The sequence below is a fragment of the Chironomus tepperi genome, unplaced genomic scaffold (assembly GCF_022539635.2).
Source record: "Chironomus tepperi strain 1889 unplaced genomic scaffold, CSIRO-AGI_Ctep_v1 contig_85, whole genome shotgun sequence".
In the NCBI taxonomy this organism is placed as follows: domain Eukaryota; kingdom Metazoa; phylum Arthropoda; class Insecta; order Diptera; family Chironomidae; genus Chironomus; species Chironomus tepperi.
This window is the reverse complement of record NW_027226207.1, coordinates 9,483,827-9,501,625: the sequence shown is the minus strand read 5'-3', so window position 1 is coordinate 9,501,625 and position 17,799 is coordinate 9,483,827.

Here is a 17,799-nt window from a genome sequence, read left to right as displayed (position 1 = left end):
ATTACCCAAGTTGACTACATTTGGGGTTCAAACAAGAAGATAAAAGCCACACATGACTCAACCTTCAACCCCAAAAAATTTCATCAATCCACAGTTACCATGACAACAAATTTCTAACAAAAAGATCTGAAATAACCACAATTAAATCCAATTTTAAATCAACTTTGATATGCATCTATTGATCAACCTCAGCTGGGTATCAGCACAAAAAACGCCAAACAGCATTTAATTTATTTTTTATGAATTATCAAATTTTTCATGCAAAAATGTCGTCACAATTTTGACAGCACTCAATATCAATCAAACGGGATTTATTCAGTTATATCAAAAAAAGTATTCAGTCTAGACCATGTGGTCAACTGAGATTGTGTTTGTGGATTAAAATTATTATTAAGTTTGCATTGCAGTCATGTGGAAGGATTTGTATGATGAGGAAATATATTCGTTTAGTGACGCAAATTTGCAAGTTTTTTGGTAGCAAAAAATTGGCTTTAAATTATGAAATTTTGGTCACGATGCAATTAAGTGGACAAGAGTTGGCAGGAATCGATTGTAGAGGCAACTTTTGGGACTTTTGCTGTCCGGACTTTCAAAGTTATGGCAACTTTAGAGTGGAAAGTACAAGTAGAAATAAGAATCATTTGACTAGGCTTGATAATCGGTCTGCTAGTGATCAAAACTACTAAACGTTGAAATTCAATTAAAACTTGCTATCAATGAGTTGTAAGTGGCTTCGTATCTGACAACATTGACCCTGCTATCATTGGTTCGAGTTCCGAGACGAGAATTTCTTCAACTGTCGTTTTTCAAATCATACGAAGTGGAAACCGGACTTAAAGCTATACGTTCTATAAATCCCAGTTCCAGAAGATTTTCGGGACCGAGAAGAGATGAAACCTGAACTTTTCCGAGATTTCCCTGTCTCGGTCCCGTTCCTGATACCGAGAAAGCATACTTAAAGCCTTTCTTAGTTGGCTACAGACTTTAATGTCAATAAATAAGTGCTTATGATGTCTTTATAAACTGTAGGTCTACTGAAAGCGGCTATCTGGCGGATCATCACTTATTAAACAATAATTAGTCTTTGTCCAGCTCTGGATCTTCATGATCTGATAGATAAAGGTTATTTTTAACATTCAATAAGTAAATAGAATGTCATTGCTATTTAGAGGCAATTTAAAGACACTTAGGAGCCACTGCCAAGCTCAAATTGACTTAAACAGCTTCTTAACCTCTGAGTAGACCTCGTTACAACATCAGCCGATTTGCTTTCCTTTTAATTGTAAATATTGCAATATTCATAACTTATCATGTCCTCTGAATAGCCAAATTCAATTAAAAACCCGACAAAAAAAAAACTTCCCCAAAAATTTCAAATGAAATTATTCAATTGATTACAGCACAAAATTAGGCTCAATTCATGCAACATAATGAACAATATTAAAATTATTAAAAATGTGCAATTTTTTTCTTCATTCACATTCGAAATTCATAAAAAAAGAAGTCAGCAGCGATATATTGGGAGCAATTTGAAATTTGCAATGCCTCAATCTACTTAGCTATTTCATTAAAACTTATTTATTTTCGCCTAGTGATGCTTCTTTTCATCTTACTTAATACATTCACTTTTTTGAAGCTAATCGGTACGTGATTCACGTGTGATATAATAATGAATGTTTTGACTCATTAAAAAAATCAAAATAGATTTACTTTTGGATGTAATGGATCATAATGAATATATTGTGAATTTAATTGATCATTAATTGAGCTATGTGATGAAAGTACTCTCTTTAATTTTGGTAAAGATGAATGGGATGAAGCTTTTTTTTGGGGATTTTTTGGCATTTTGCTTCTTGATATTTAGTGCAAAAAAATGATTTTTTTAGCAACTTTCAATTGATGACTTGGATTTTATTGGTGAAATTATTGCACAAAATTTTAATTAATTTTTATACTTTCTCGATGTCTGAAACCAATCAAGAGCAATCAAGATTTGGAGATTTAGATAAATTAAAGACTTGGAAAATATGTTTAATATTTATAGTTACACAAGAATGCATTTTTGGATCATTTATTGCAGTCGTTTTTGAGACAATATCAATTACTCTAAATTGGTTGAACCAGATATGAGCAGCTAGCGACAAAATCAGATTCAGACGTCTACTAAGAGAAGCCATAGATCACAGTTCAAATTAATAAGATTTGCAGTGGGTCAGTAGGAACTAATCATCATCATCATTGATCACAGTTGATCTGTACGATCAACGAAGTTATTAAGTATGAAAGTTGAATCAGACAAAATGTTTCAAATTCTATAATAGTGTCTACAATGAGGTATTCAGGATCCTGGTGTTCACCATTTTCCGGCCTTCTTGTTTAATTTGCTTGGATTTTAATCAAGAATCCCATAAGAACTCCTCTTCTACCCATACATTTTTATGATCCAAGCAAAACTATTTCACATCCCCTCCAATCAAATTTCTAGCTACGGACCTAAGTGTTCGAGATGGTGTTCCATCAGCACCATCCTCGAGCATCCTCGTGTTCTAGTGTTCCAGATTAAGGCGGCTTTTCTTTTCTTTCAATTCAGAAATAAATAAAGATAATACTAATAAGAGTCTGACTCTAGACATCTAGATCCAGTAAAATATTCATTCCAAAGAGCTTCTCATATCTTACTGCAACATACTCAAATCAACAAGTTATCTATTTGAAAATAAATGCTCAAAAAAAGCTTTAATTCAGTATTGAGCAACAATTGGTGATAAGCCAGGACCCAAACCGCACACAGCATGCAGGTCATGACAATTCCAATGAAATTTGACGTCACATTAGCGTTGCAACTGATTGCCAAATTGCCAGATTGCCCACCACTGCTTTAATATGTATAACATGACAATCAACAGTTCAAACTCTATAAAAATCCAATTCCAATTCAGTCAAAAGGGTAAACAATTTCAACATCAATTAAAACACGCATTTATCCGCACCCTTGACAAAGTATGTATCAAAAAATATATTTCAGCAATTAAGAAATCATATCAATTTTTTTCGCGATGATATATCAAACAAATTGGGTCACATACTGACACAAAATTTCAATGGAATCTAATAAATTTCAATCATCATTGTCACGACCTGGAGATATTAATTAATCTCTGAATGAATGTCCAACAGCAGCTGTTTGACGCCTTTTTTAATTTATCAAAAAAAAATATATTCATAAGGTCAATTTATTTGTTTTTCGAGAGAGTTGTAAGAGCAGTCATGCTGTACATATATGTAAATTGGAGGTCTCTTTATCAGCACAAAAAATAGTTTTTTTTACTAATTTTAAAACTAGTTCAAGTTTCAATAGTTGAACATGAAGTTTGAAATACAAAACTTTTACAATTCATCTCTTGTATAAAATTTATTTAAGGTAAAAAGATAGCAGCTGTGGTGTCTACTCTTTCAGTTTTAACAAACTTCTCAAGTGCTTTTTGGGGGTTGTTGAATGTTATGGTTAGGAATTGGTTCTGAATAGAACAATGAAGCTGATTCCATTTTTTGACATAGAAATCGGCAGATATCAGCTGTAAAGGAGGCCGTTGGAGCAATTTCATGCCTTATCTGTGCAGTTTCTGTAAAATCGAATATTTTGATTATCTCCTCAATGAATTTAATTTCTTCTCTTGCCCTCGTTTGCTAGTTGAATGGATGTTGAATTATTGAAGAATTCAGGGTATTAAATCATAAATATGCGAATTTGCTGATTCAAGAGCCATGCGAGGATAAAGCTTTTAAGGCCGAGTGGTAAGGCAACAGACCAAATATATGTTTTTCTAAATCTTAAATTTAAAAATCCTCAGAGCACAAAGTCGACTCAGATTTTGTATAGAGAAGTCAACTCGATTCCATATGACATTCGACTTAAGTTCAAGCTCTGCAAAAATCCCATGTCGACATGACCAAGGACTTTTACAATTCTTGCGACGCTTTAGATAAAAGCTAGAGGATATCAAGACCAAGATTAAGACTTCCACGGTATTGTTATCGAAATTTGTCGAGACCGAAACTCTGAAGAATTCCTGTGTAGTCTGGGTCTAAGATTCGGTTACGATCTTGGTTCTGGTCCTGTTTTCAATTCCGGTCTTAATCTCGCTTGCGGTCTTAGTTTCGGTTCCAATTTAGGTCTCGGTTTCGGCTTTATTTCAGTTACAATCTTGGTCTCGGCTCCGGTCTTAGTCTCAATAATTCGTCGAAACTGAGTATTCAGGAAACCTTTTTAAGAACATTGCACCACTTCCTTTTAAACTAAAGATTTGTTCATTCTAAAGCTTTCAAAATATGCATTCAAATTGTGTTATTGAGAGCTTTTATACAGCATAACATTGCATCCAAAATAACCCCATTTAAAAGTTTAAATATTCTGAAGTAAATGAACGTTAGTTCCGAGTATAAAAAATAATAGTTTTCATATTAATTAAGTTATATTTAGAAGATGTACGGTATTATGCTTTTAATTGCATCCTCTCTATTTCGTAGTATCAAAATTCATTGAACAAAAAGTGATTAAGCAGCAAGAAAACAATTTAGGATGCAGTAAATTCAGGATGGGGTTGACAAGGACATTTTATAGCTTTGTAATTAAATATTGGCACAAAAATTGTGGAATTCTTGCCTTTGTATTCTTAATTTCTTTACAAAATCACCAATTAATGTGAAAATATTGTCTATAAGTGATGATGTTTTAATTTTGTGGGGAAATAACATCATTAAAGCTATATGTTGGAGATAATAAAAATAAACTGTTATGTGAATTTGAAAGATTGTTTTTGTCAAGCATTCAACAGTATTTTCTTAAGAAATGAAAACAGTTTTTCATGGAAATGATGTCGTAAAAGTTTAGAGACAATTTTTTATACTAAGCGTATTCATGAAGACACTAAATGGACATGAAATTGAATTAAATTTCTACTAGATTTGACAATAAAATTTACTGAATCTTCCAATAAATTTTAGTTTAATCTGTCTTTAATTTAGAGCTCAGAATTGACATCAAGATCAAACTTGAGCTGTTCGAGCTGTGAGTTCAGTCAACTTCAAGCTCTGACAGAGTTGGCAAAAGTGAAGTTTGACCGCTTTTCAGTCCACGTTCCGCAGATTAACCTTTACAAGGGTTGTCACCTTACATTGGAAGGATTGGACGTCGATGACCTGCTGAAGGGTTCAACGGTAGGCGGTGTCAACCTACAAAAGAAGCAGCAGATAAAAAGTGGAGTGGTAAGCGGGAAAACCTAGCTTTTCGCGACGCTTCCAGATCTCGAAACCGACTCAACATATATCCATTTATAAGACATGAATTTGCCCTAACACCACCGTGAAGACTGATTTTAACTCATTATTACAGCAGCAAATGCAATTCATTGCTATGTCTCGCTCAATCTAGTCGAGTTCATTAACAGTTCAAATTCCAATCCGGAAATAATTCATTTTATATTTAAATCTACTTAAAAATTACAAACCTTAAAAAAATGCATGCAAATTTGAAGAGCTTAAGCTGAAAATCTGCATCAAGTTAAAAAAAAAGCATATCCAACGAGCATATACTTAATTTCACACTCTACAAACTTGAGATTAACATTTAATCTATTGACATGGATTGCGTCATTGGGGAAGTTCCTTTCGTTGAACATAACAGAAAGAGAGAAAAAACTTGTTCATATTTTGTATTTTTAAAGGTTTAAGTACAGACAACAAATGCATAATAATAATTAATAACTTACTTAGCTATAAAAAACTATGAAAAATTACTGTTGTTAACATGACGTATTATGATAAATTGTTTTGTATGCAGCTCCTCAATATGTGTTCTCAATTTTTTGGAGCTGCCAGCTGGGGACTGTTAATGATAGTTTAATGTTTGTTTGTTTGTGGAAAATTTTATTTGTTTTTATTTCTCATGTGAATAATTTTTGTTGGAATTCTGAATTATGTAACAATTTGAATAAATTTAATTACTCAGAATTTGAGCCCGAACAGCACAATGCAGTCAAAAGTATTTTTTATCTGGAAAATAGATCGAAATTGGCCATCAAGGTGCCATCTGAGCAACTCTGCGCATTATCGTTAACATGGCAACATAGCAGTACCCTAGTGAACACGTTGTGCTGTTCGGGGAAGTTATTGATTGGAGGAGTATTCAGCAACTTTGAGATCAAACGCCCCTGTTAATGACTGTTCTGATATACCCCAATAAACAGTGAACATATTCATCTAAATGAGCGTCTCCATGAGTATTCTCAATCAATTTAATTGAAAATACAAATTGTTTGTTCTGGATTGTCAAAGGTTTGTCTGAGTTCTATCCATTAAGTCTTTCGTTGAAGGAAACTGGCGATAGAGACAGAATTGCACTTGGAATTGGTAATTGGCAAACGGTAGCCAGTGATAGAGCTGGTTTTAGGCAACATATATGAGAGACCATGGTTCACAATTGGTCTTTGAGGCCAGCGAAGTAAGTAAGTCATTCAATGTATTAATTCTTCCTGCTTGTATTCTAAGCTAACATAGAATTAGAATAATTTAATTTCAATTTAAAGCTTTTTATCGCATACATGAATATTTAATTGAATTTCTGACATATTAATTCAAATTTAATTAAATATTCAATAACAACCAACCCGAGCAGCACAATAAGGTATAAATCTGCCATCAAGACAACTTCACGCCTTGTCTTGATACGTCGACATAATCCCGAGTGGACAAAAATACGTTGTAATCAGTTGATGTCAATTTAACGACCAGTTGGTGTCTAGTTCTAACGTATTTTTGCCTAATGAATACACTGTGTTGTTCCGGCAACAATGTTGCATCACAAATCCTTCAAATCATTTAAAAAACCTCAAAGAATCCCCTAAAGCTAATCCCTTCTCGACCTCATTCCAATTACAGATAAAAAAGTCAATCCACAATAATTAGAAGTACGTCTAATTAGCAGCATTTGTGCTTAACAAAAAAACAAAAATGCTATTAACTTCTGTCATGCTTAGTATTAATTTATTCAGCTCCAACATCAAACAATCTTATAAATTTAAAAAAATAATTAAGATATTTTCTTATTTCATTGCGACTTGCATGTGAGCTTTTTTAACATTAATTTTTAGATTAATTATTCTTCCTTCCCTTATGATGGATTTTGTCAGAGTTGGGGTTTGTTGTTTAGCAGGTTACCTTCCAGATGTGGGTCCTTTTTGTAGGAATAGAGCATTAATTCGGAACTGAGGCTTTTACATCAATTTGGATCAATTTTTGGTCATTTTAGTCAATTCCTCATCCTTGGTATGGACACAATAAGGACAACTATTGTTTCTGTCCCTAAATAATGCATGAAGAACTGACACCCAAGACCCCTTGATCAAATAACCAGAATTCATCATGACTAACCCAAGAACTGACCATTTATATCATTTTCCTCAATATTTCTCACAAAATTCCCCACAAGGATTGAACTTTAATGACTTCATTGCCCCAAGATACATATTGCAAGCCACTTCACCTCCGACAAAGTCCATAATATACAGCAAGGTCGTCGCAATTGTCAATCAAAAATTAAAAATATTTGTGATAATTATTAATAACAACATGTGACGAATGGACAGATTTAGAGTAAATGTCTTTAGATTGTACAGCTAATAATAAGCATTGCTTATGGTCAATATTCAAAGATCAATGATCCCATCTCGCATCAAACCATAAATTTTCTCTAAAATTATCCAATGCTTCAAGGTGACTGAAACAAATCCGCAATACTCTTTTTAATTTTTATAAAATTTTTACTTTCATAATCCAAATAGATGAATTATTCATCTATAGTTGAAACTTGCAGCTGTGTTATGTTATATGTGGACATAATAAGATGGTAAATTCAAGATATATTCATAATGAATTCAATAATTTTCTCCATAGAGGGGTAAATGACCAGTGAATGCACGCAATTTGCATCCTTTTGTTATTGTTTGTTGGGTGGTTAATAAGAGTTTTTGGAATTGAAGGGGGATAGTGGACTCGAGTGGCATATCGTAGTCATTTGAGTGAGTGTAAATGAACAAAAAATAAGAAATAAATTGCAAGTGACATGACATAGAACATGACTTCTTTGTGTCCCAGTACACCTTAGTGATAAGCCACGACCGAAACCGCAAACGGCATATACATGGCATATACAAGACATTAGTGTCCCGTGACACACAGTTTGGACTGTATTGCCATCGAATGTTCTAATTTCCTCATAAGTCCATTCCTCATTGACACATCATGAAAATGACGTTGTAAAATCATTGGTCATGCCAATTTTACTTCAGCTGATTATGTGTCACTCAAAATAGATTGATAATAGCTGATACAGTCGGTACAGCTGATAAATTCTGTAGATTGCCTCTTGAATGAGCTTATAGTAATATTTAGATTGGTTAGGTTTATTGCATTCCTGTCTGTTGTCAACAATTGGATGTTCTAGACTTGAATTATCGCTGTCTTAGGTTTCGAGCCCAGAATTTGCAATCAGAATTTCTTGAGAATTTGTAATTTGAAAGTACCAAAGAGCTAGATCTCTGTACCATCGAGGTGCTTAAGCTAATTATAGTCGCACGGTAATAACTAGCTAGTAGCTTTATTGAACTCACTTTTGAAATCTATGGTAAGTTGATGGTAGCAATTCATTTTATAGCCAATAATTAAATTGCATATTATTGCGGCTTTACAATTGATAATCCAATCAATAGAACTGATTCATTATTCACATAGTTCTGGACTAACATCATCCATAATATTGATAGAAATTCAAATTTAATACAATAAATTTATTATATGACAACAATTAGAATTATTTGATGAAATAACGCAGTGGTGGAAAACCTTTTTGTGTTGAGGCACACCTTGATAGCTGAAGGATTAAGAAATGGTGATGTAGCTGGAAGTGAGACTAAACCTTGCTATTCTGCTCTTGGTTGGAATCCACAAGGGAAAAGGCGCCCAGGTGCTCCAAGAACAACATGGCGACGGTAATTAAGGAATGTCATTTAGATGTCAAAACTGAGAATTTGTACAAGCTTTGTGATACAGCCAGAAACAGAGTCAGATGGAAAGCATATTTTTGCAATCCAGGCTCTAAGTCGGAGCAACAAGTTGGCCCACCACTGAAACAAACTAACAACGGCTCAATTTTCAAAACATTTCATGGTCCCACGGCACACAGGTTTAATGAAATAAAACAATTTTAAATTCATTGCATCAATAAAAAATTCACATGGAAGTGCCAAAAACATTCATTTTATTTATTCAAAAAATCTCAAAGTCCAAATTACTTTGGATATAAAAATATTTGCTCCGTTTATTTAGTAAATACATTCAATCATTTATAATTATTATTTCTTCATAAATTGTGCCTTAATAACTTCTCATGAAAATTATCTTTTCAACTTCAATCAATCATTGAGTAATCTCGAAAATTTTATTTAAAGCTTTATTTTCACTTCAATTCATTAATATCATTTAATTTGGAACTAATCATGCTTACAGCTATTTTTGGGTCTGCATTAGCCATTTAATTGCGGATGATAATTTATGCATTTCAATTACCTCAAAAAATGGAATTTTTTTGTTAAATCATCTAGGAAGAGATTTTTGCAGTCTCATTTCCAATTCGATGGAAATTTGAAGCTTTGAAATTCGAAACTTATTGATGAAGCTTTTGAGTCTGATATGAATGCAATTTCTGGTTTAGTTTATGATATACAGCTGAGTTTCTGTCATGGATATCATTACGAATGGGATGAATTCATTAGAAATTGATTTTTGACAAACAATATGTAGATCTGAGCGACACAAATGGAGCAGGCGCAGTTATGGAGCTTTTAAGGCTCCGGTAAACCTTTTTTATTGTTACAAAATGGAAGCTGCCTTCGTTTGGCGTCCTTATGGTTGCCAACAATTGTGGATTCTATTTATAGCAGAACCTTAAAAGCACCGTGTTGAAGCCTTTCCCATTTTGCGTCGCTCAGGATGAATCTTGTTGCCAGCCACACAGCTTTTGAAGTCTTATATAATTAACTTGTAATTCTTAATCAAACAAAACTCATTTAAGTCAATTCCAGAGATATAATATCCACACATGCTTAATAAGCTACAATAATTAAATATCTTTTGCAATAAATCATTAAAACATTTTGACAAGTCGCTTGCTTGCTAGTTGCTGCAATCAGACCAGTTTTTATTATCCATCTTACTATTAAAAGAACAAGGTTGATGCAACATTGTTAAAATTTTGATTTCTCAATCCATTTAAGTCTTATTGATGCTTGTCTAGTGAAGAATCAAGAATAATAAGCTAAATGTAGACAAAACTGCCAAAATTAGAATGATCTATCTGTGATCTAATCATTGGGCATCAGACGTACTTAAACAGGAATTTTGACATGTTCTCATAAGAGTCTCAAAAAAGAAATATTTATTCTTGATTTAAAGAGAACTCATTGCTTCTTCTTAAACTTAACACAAGAGTGCCATGCTTACACGAGCGTAAAAGTCTTTAAATTATCAATAAAAGCTTTTTCTCAAAATAATTTCACAAATTGATACAAATTTAAACAAAGTTGGCAATCTGCTGGATGTTAATTTAGGCGACCAGCTTTCAACGGCGACTAGTCTCGACCGATGGCCGTTGACATCTGCCATCGAAAGCCGTTTGGTGATACTTTTCACCGCAGACTGGCCGGGGCCGTTAACACCTATTATCGGTGTCGGTCGATTGCCGTTGATTGCAGATACTTACTTACTTACTTCGATGGACGTACAGATCAATTGTGATCTACGATCTCCCTTAGATGTCGCCTAAAGCTGGTTCTATCACCGGCTGTCGCCTGTCAATTGCCAATACCAAATGCAAATTGATGGTAAATGATATTCAGCAAGCTTTTCTGATTCCAGGCAATTGCCAACTCTTCGAATCCAATCAGCCTGCCATCACGTAGACAGTTAAATAACACAAGTCAACCAATTGTCTGCCTTAAACATTCGTCTATTTTATTTAGGGTCTACTGAACAAATCTATCAAAACTTTCCTACGAAGTTTACGCTTAATTTACAATTACTGTCTAAATATTTACTTAACAATTACGTCCATTAGCAAGTGCAATAAATTTTTACAATCGTTTCTAAATGATTGAAAATTTCCATTCCAAGACCTTCAGTTTCCCAAATAAAAAAAAAAATTGCATCTGCGATTAGGTACCGACTAATTTGGTCTAATAAATATTTAATGAAATAACGATAAAATTTAACAAGAAAGAGTCGAGGTCGCGATGAATACAAAAGCCACAAAAAAAAAAATGGTGCATTTAATTTTGTTTCGGTCTTTTGTGTTTAATTAAAGGAACTGTTTCGTGCTACAATTACGTAAGACATGTTCACAGTTCATTTACATATTTAATGGCAATTAAATCAACTTTTTTTAAGTCTTTTATTCTGACTTCAATTAAATTACTTTTTTTTAATGCGATTCAAAGAGAAAGGTTGTCATTTATGTCTTTGCGTCTTGTTCTAGTTGATAAGCTTGAAAGGCTGTAAATCAGATGGATATTGAGTGTCGATTTTGATTGGTTGCAGGAGTTTGTAATGGCTTGTTGGATGTGATTTTGGGTGATTTTGGTGTTAAAATAGCAATTTTATGGCTATTTTTGATGGATTTTTTAAGAATAAATGGTTTAAAGCTGTAAGTAGCTGTGCTGAATTTTAAATTAGAAATGAACAGTTGATAGTTAATGAAAGAACCAGCTTCAGATTAGTTTTAGCAGAGCTCATTGGTCGTTATAATGTGTTTATAGGCAATGAAGTCTCCAGGTTGTTCTACTCATGTTATTAGGAGACCTGTAGAAGTTCCAATAATTAAATTCTTCAAATCTGACTATCTGGATGGTAAAAAAACTCGCGGACGACTAAAGAACTTTTGGATGGAATCTGTCTATAGAGATAGTGTTGCGCTTGGAATTGGAAATTGTCAAATGGAAGTCAGCGATAGAGCCAGCTTCATGCGACCCCTAGGAGAGGTCATGGATCACAATTGATCTGTACGATCAGCGACGTAAGTAAATAAGAAAATAAGAAGTCTCCAGTAACTAGAAAAAGCGAGTAACGAGTCCTATAAGCTTTACAGGGGAGCTTTAGTCATTCGTGTCGATCGGGTATGCTCTATGATACTTGAACAACTACAAACTAGCTACGATTAGTGTTTTTACTTTGTATGGATTGCTATCGGCACGAATGGATGGTAATTAGGTTTCCAATGCATGGTAAGTGGAGAACTTAGTTGAAAAGTGACAAAAATGGGACAAAAGTGACGATAATGGGACAAAAGTGACAAACTTCTTTATCTAAGTGAACCGCATCCTGTCAATACATCACTAAATTGACGATAACTCATAAAATGACAAGTAGTGTGCCCTAAAAGCTCCTTAAAAGCTGATTTTGCCTTCATAAACTTAAATTTCCTACAGTATCCCACTCGATAATGTCGAACCAAGAAGACTTTCCATCCTCTGATCCTTAAAATTGAAATCTCCAATCCATTAAATATTCTCAATGCATCACTATAACAATTTTTATCTCTTCAACATCCCATCCTAGACATCAAACTCTCCCTCAATTATCAAAATTGACAGAAAGGTTCTCCAGACTTCAATAAATAATCTAAATGACTTCAGGATTACGTGCAACACACAAAACAAGATTTACAATCATCGACTGCACAAGCGAATAATTCAAGGTTATTTGACTTATCTTTCCAATTTCGTCTGACCGAGCATTAAAGTGCTTTTGACTCAATTCATTTTGTCATCATCTCATTTCACTCGGACTTTCGGCGATAGACAAAAAAATGACAATAATAAGAAGCATATAGCCGCAAAAAATCACTTACCAAAGAGTAAGTAACAGGTTATATACACGTATGTGCCAATTTGGTTATTGCCAAAAATTGAGATTTAGTGAAAGAAAAGAAAATAAGAAAAATTTCATGCATCAATTGCGTATAAACTAATGCAGATGCCGCACCTAGATCTCATCGTAATTAAGTCATACATTTTTTTGGATGAAAACAAGAAGTAAATATGAAATTTTTGGATTGTTAATGCATCTGATGTAATCTTATTAAATTGAACAGAAATTAACGATCGCTACTGCTGCACATTAGATGCTGACATAATGGTAATTTTAATGATTTTTTTTTGTGTACGAATTTAGGCGCCGGTAGAGTTGAAAATTAGTGAATTTTAGTTACGTTTACTTTCAATAAATTAAGTTAAGATTGGTTTGTGCTAGTCATGGTCTGGAGAGTTATTTTTGAAAACTGAATGAAGAATTTGGGAGCAATCTTGAGTGGTAATTAGAATTAAGTATTTGTTTGTTTATCGATAAAAAGTATTCAGTGCTGTAAAATCAGGATACATTGGAGTTTCTGTGATTGTGGTAGCTGAACAGAGTAAAATTTTTGGTATCGAGCCATTTATTTGCTTTTTTGCTAATGCGAGAGTAAGGCCTCTGTGGTCGGCTGGTTATGCAGCTGACCGGGTATCTGTATCATCCAGTTCTAAATGCGAGGGTTCGATTCCTACTAGAGACCGATCTCTCAATCATTATGCATATGGAATGCTGTCGATATGGCAAGGATTCTTACAATACTTAGACATAACAGTGATGTTCTGCTCTGAACAAAGATAAAGAACTGCTTTCAGGTGACTATTTAAGTTTTTGAACAATTAGACGCTCCATGACTTCATATTCTTCTTCGCTGACCTTTCAGATCAGCTATGATTCATAGCTTCTCTCAGTTGACGTCTAAAACTAGCTCTGTCGCTGACTCCCCTTTGCCAATTGCCAACCCCAATTGCTACATTGTCGACACTCCACACACCACGATATATCGTACCCCATTCAATCACACATTTGGCCTTCAATACTCATACTTAGAACCATCCAACGCTTAATAATCCTTACGTCTATTTCAAAACCACATGCAACATGCATTCCCTCTATTTAATCTAACAAAGTAAGTGCAAAATCATCTCAGAATATTCCACAAATCCTTCATGTCACGAACCTCCTTGCAAACTATTATATAATTCCATTTGCTATCATCAAATAACAAGGAGTGTACATTGAATTCACAGCTTTCATTTCATTCCTTTTAAGTGGATTAATAATAATTGTAATTATAAATCGATTATCGAGTAGGGGTAAAATGTGAATGCATAGTGAATGGACGGACTTTGTTTCCATTCATTTTAATTAGATAATGCAATAAGAAGTTGAATAGGAGGATTTGAATGTGAATTTCAATTGGATATTGAACTTTATGTATGGCTTCATGCATAGATGCTTGCTGTTTGTGGGTGTTGGCAAACAAGTGTTATCGCTTAACACTTACTGAACTATTTTTAATGGAGATTGAGATGCAAATTTACTGTGTTTTGGAATTAAGAATTTCCTGTGAAGCTGCTACGTTGGATGCGCTTAGTGTTCATTGTCTTCAGATGCATCCTTACTCATAAAATTATTAACAAAATCTCTTGATTAAAAAATGTCGACAGCAACTTTTCTAATATCAATTTTAAACTGATTTGGAATCCAGAGAATGAATGTTTAATATTCTTGGACTAAAAAGAAATTCTAATTATGCTGCTATTTAAAGCTGCGAGGTTGACATTCTTAGATAAGGTTCGTTCAATTTTTAGGGTGTACAGTAGAAGGATTGTAGGGGTTAATCTGATTTGATAGAGATAGTATCGCTCTTAAGATTGGTAATTGGCAATTTTACGCCACGGCGATTTAGCCAGTTTCAGGCGCCGACTGAGGGAGGCCATCCTTATCATAACACTTGATCTGTTCGGTCTGCAAAGTAAGTAAGTAATTCTAATTAAGTAATCTGATTTACACAATGGAAATTCGAAAAATTCCACTGTTCATTTTTGAAAAAGTTATTCTATAACGTACTAAACGAACGAACCCTAAAAATCTCCTGATTAATCACCGTGGTCACCAGCGTGACTCTATTCAAAACGAATTCAGATCAGGCACTTCGTTAGAATCATGTCGTCCTGAGTCTCGATATTTTCGACTATTATTCCATTATTCGACGTATGCAATTCAGGAATCTATTTAACATAAATCAAAAATGAAGAACATTTTCAATATCTTTAATCAGTTTTTTCAATTCCACATATTCGAAATCTTTCACAATATTCAAAATATCCAATCGCTCTTCAATACTAATATCTCAAATATATTTCTCATGAATTCAATTTTAATGCTTATCTGTTACATTTTCCATAGTCTTCATTTAATCTAATGTTATTGCTCGATAAAACTCAATGGATTTTAAAATTGTTACAAAAATTAAGTCTGTTAAAATTCAAATTAGTTCAAATGTAGCGAATTTTACTTCCATAATGCTATCTTTAGGAGGTTTTAGGAAGGTTTTAAGCTTGCTTTGGTGTTTAAGTTTTGGTATCTTGGTGTCTCGATGTTTTAGTTGGAGCCTGGGTGTCTAAATGTTTCAGTGTCTCAGTGATTTAGTGTCTCAGTGACTTAATGTCTTAGTGACTTAGTGTCTCAGTGTCGGTCAGATCTCAGTGTCTCGGTATAAGTCTCAATTTTGATCTCGAAAATTCATCGAAACCATGACTTCGCCAAACCCAACTGACAAAATTACCCGTCATCAAGCATGTTTATGAGATTAAATTTCAAGCCTGCATCTGAGAAAATTTAATTAAATTTTCATCAAACATAAGATTTTGTCATTAAATATCCACTTAAAATCTTCAATCCAAAACTAATAAATTTCTCTAAAATCACCTCACATTAATGTCTGTTTAATTTCACGTCGAAGAGATTTGCAAAAAATATACAATTTTCCACCAAACACTAAAAATGGCATGAAATGTGAATCAATTCAGTTGAATAGATAGAAAGCCGTCATTGAAAGCTCCCCAAAAGGAAGGCAAAAAAGAAAACATTTTTAATTAGCGGAAAAATTCGCATTTTCATTTTCATTTCACGCAAAAATTTTCTTCGTTTCATTCGCACCATTAAACATTTTGTGCTAAATTAAAATCCTCCTTATTATAAAGAAAAGCTCTGAACAAAAGGAAGAGACCATGACTATGTTAAGCTGTTGTTAGCAGAATGATAATCAGACAGCTGCAAAAAAAGGGATGTGATGGTATTATCATAGCTGTCGTGATACAGTCACTGAATATAATTAAGGATACGGATAGTAGAAGGAACTGGAAATATCACAATGATGTTTATTAATTGCGATTTAGTCATTAGTGTTGTCTTGATTGGATTGAGGAAAAGTTTGAGGAAGGAAAAATGTGAAGATTGTGTGATTTGGGGCAGTTTTGGGGATGATTGGATGGCTTCCTTTAAGGTTGGATGGCTTTTTTGGATTTATGTCAGCAAGAAATGTGAGGAAAAGCTTCTTTTTTGAGTTAAATGTAAAGCACAGCTTCATTTTGAAATAAAGCAAAATTTAAGGCAAAGCTTCAATTTCAAGTCAAATTTAAGGCAAAGCTTCAATTTCAAGTCAAATTTAAGGCAAAGCTTCAATTTCAAGTCAAATTAAAGGCAAAGCTTCAATTTAAAGCCAAAATTTAAGGCAAAGCTTCAATTTCAAGGTAAATTTAAGGCAAAGATTCAATGTTGAGTCAAATTTGAGGCAAAACTTCAATTTCAAGTCAAAATTTAAGGGAAAGCTTCAAACTTTAAATTCAATTTTCAACTGCTCAACTCTTAAAATGCGCCCTAAAACATCCAACATTAAAGCTCTATCCAATCTAGATTCCTATTCCTTTCCTTCCGTTCTTTAACAAAACTTAGCAAGGCATTTATCGGCCATTCTTCTTCTCTTTTTTTTCAACACAATTCATGCTTCTGTTGATGAATTAATTAGCCAAACTTTTGTTAGAGATAAATGTTTTTAGCACTGAAAATCCACAATGACTTACTAAATGAAATTACAGCAACAACAACACTTTTTTAATCAGACTGGCGAACACATTTGTGACCCAAATTTAAGAAATGATGAATCATGGAGAAATGCAAAGATTTTTTATATAATTGCTTGGTTTTAATGTCTTGAAAAAAATATCGCACGTTTTGCATCTGTCGTTATCTTATGGCTTATTGTTCTTTTTTTTTTGTCATGAAATGTGCTCGTGTTGTGAACAGTTCATGAATTTCTTTAAGGAAGAAAGAAGAAGCTTTTTTTGTGAGAAATTGTTTAAAGTTTAGAGTTTGAAAATTGAATCTTGTAGAGGAGAGAAATGAGAATTGGAAGTGTAGATAGTTGACATCGAGTTAGGGCATCTCGGACTAAGACGACTCGACTTAACTCAACCAAAGTCGACTGTGAATCTACTTGACTTCGAGCTATGAAAATATTAAACATAATTTTGAAAATAAAGTCAAGAAAATCAACTTTTAGGAAAAAAATCCTGACATTGAGTAATATTCTTGTAAATTAGGCCCCTTCTGGCCTATTTGATTTGTTAATTTACAAAAACTCTTTCATCTGGCACCAAAAATTTCAATTTCATTGCTTCAATTCTTTCACAATTACCTGCAAATTGTCATCCTTTGAAATCAGTAACATGCACATCTGGTGAGTCAAACGAAATTTTTATATAATTTTATCTGATAATTTGAATAAAACTAAATTCAATTGTCCATTTGTGCCACACTGATTGAATTTTTATTTCCACC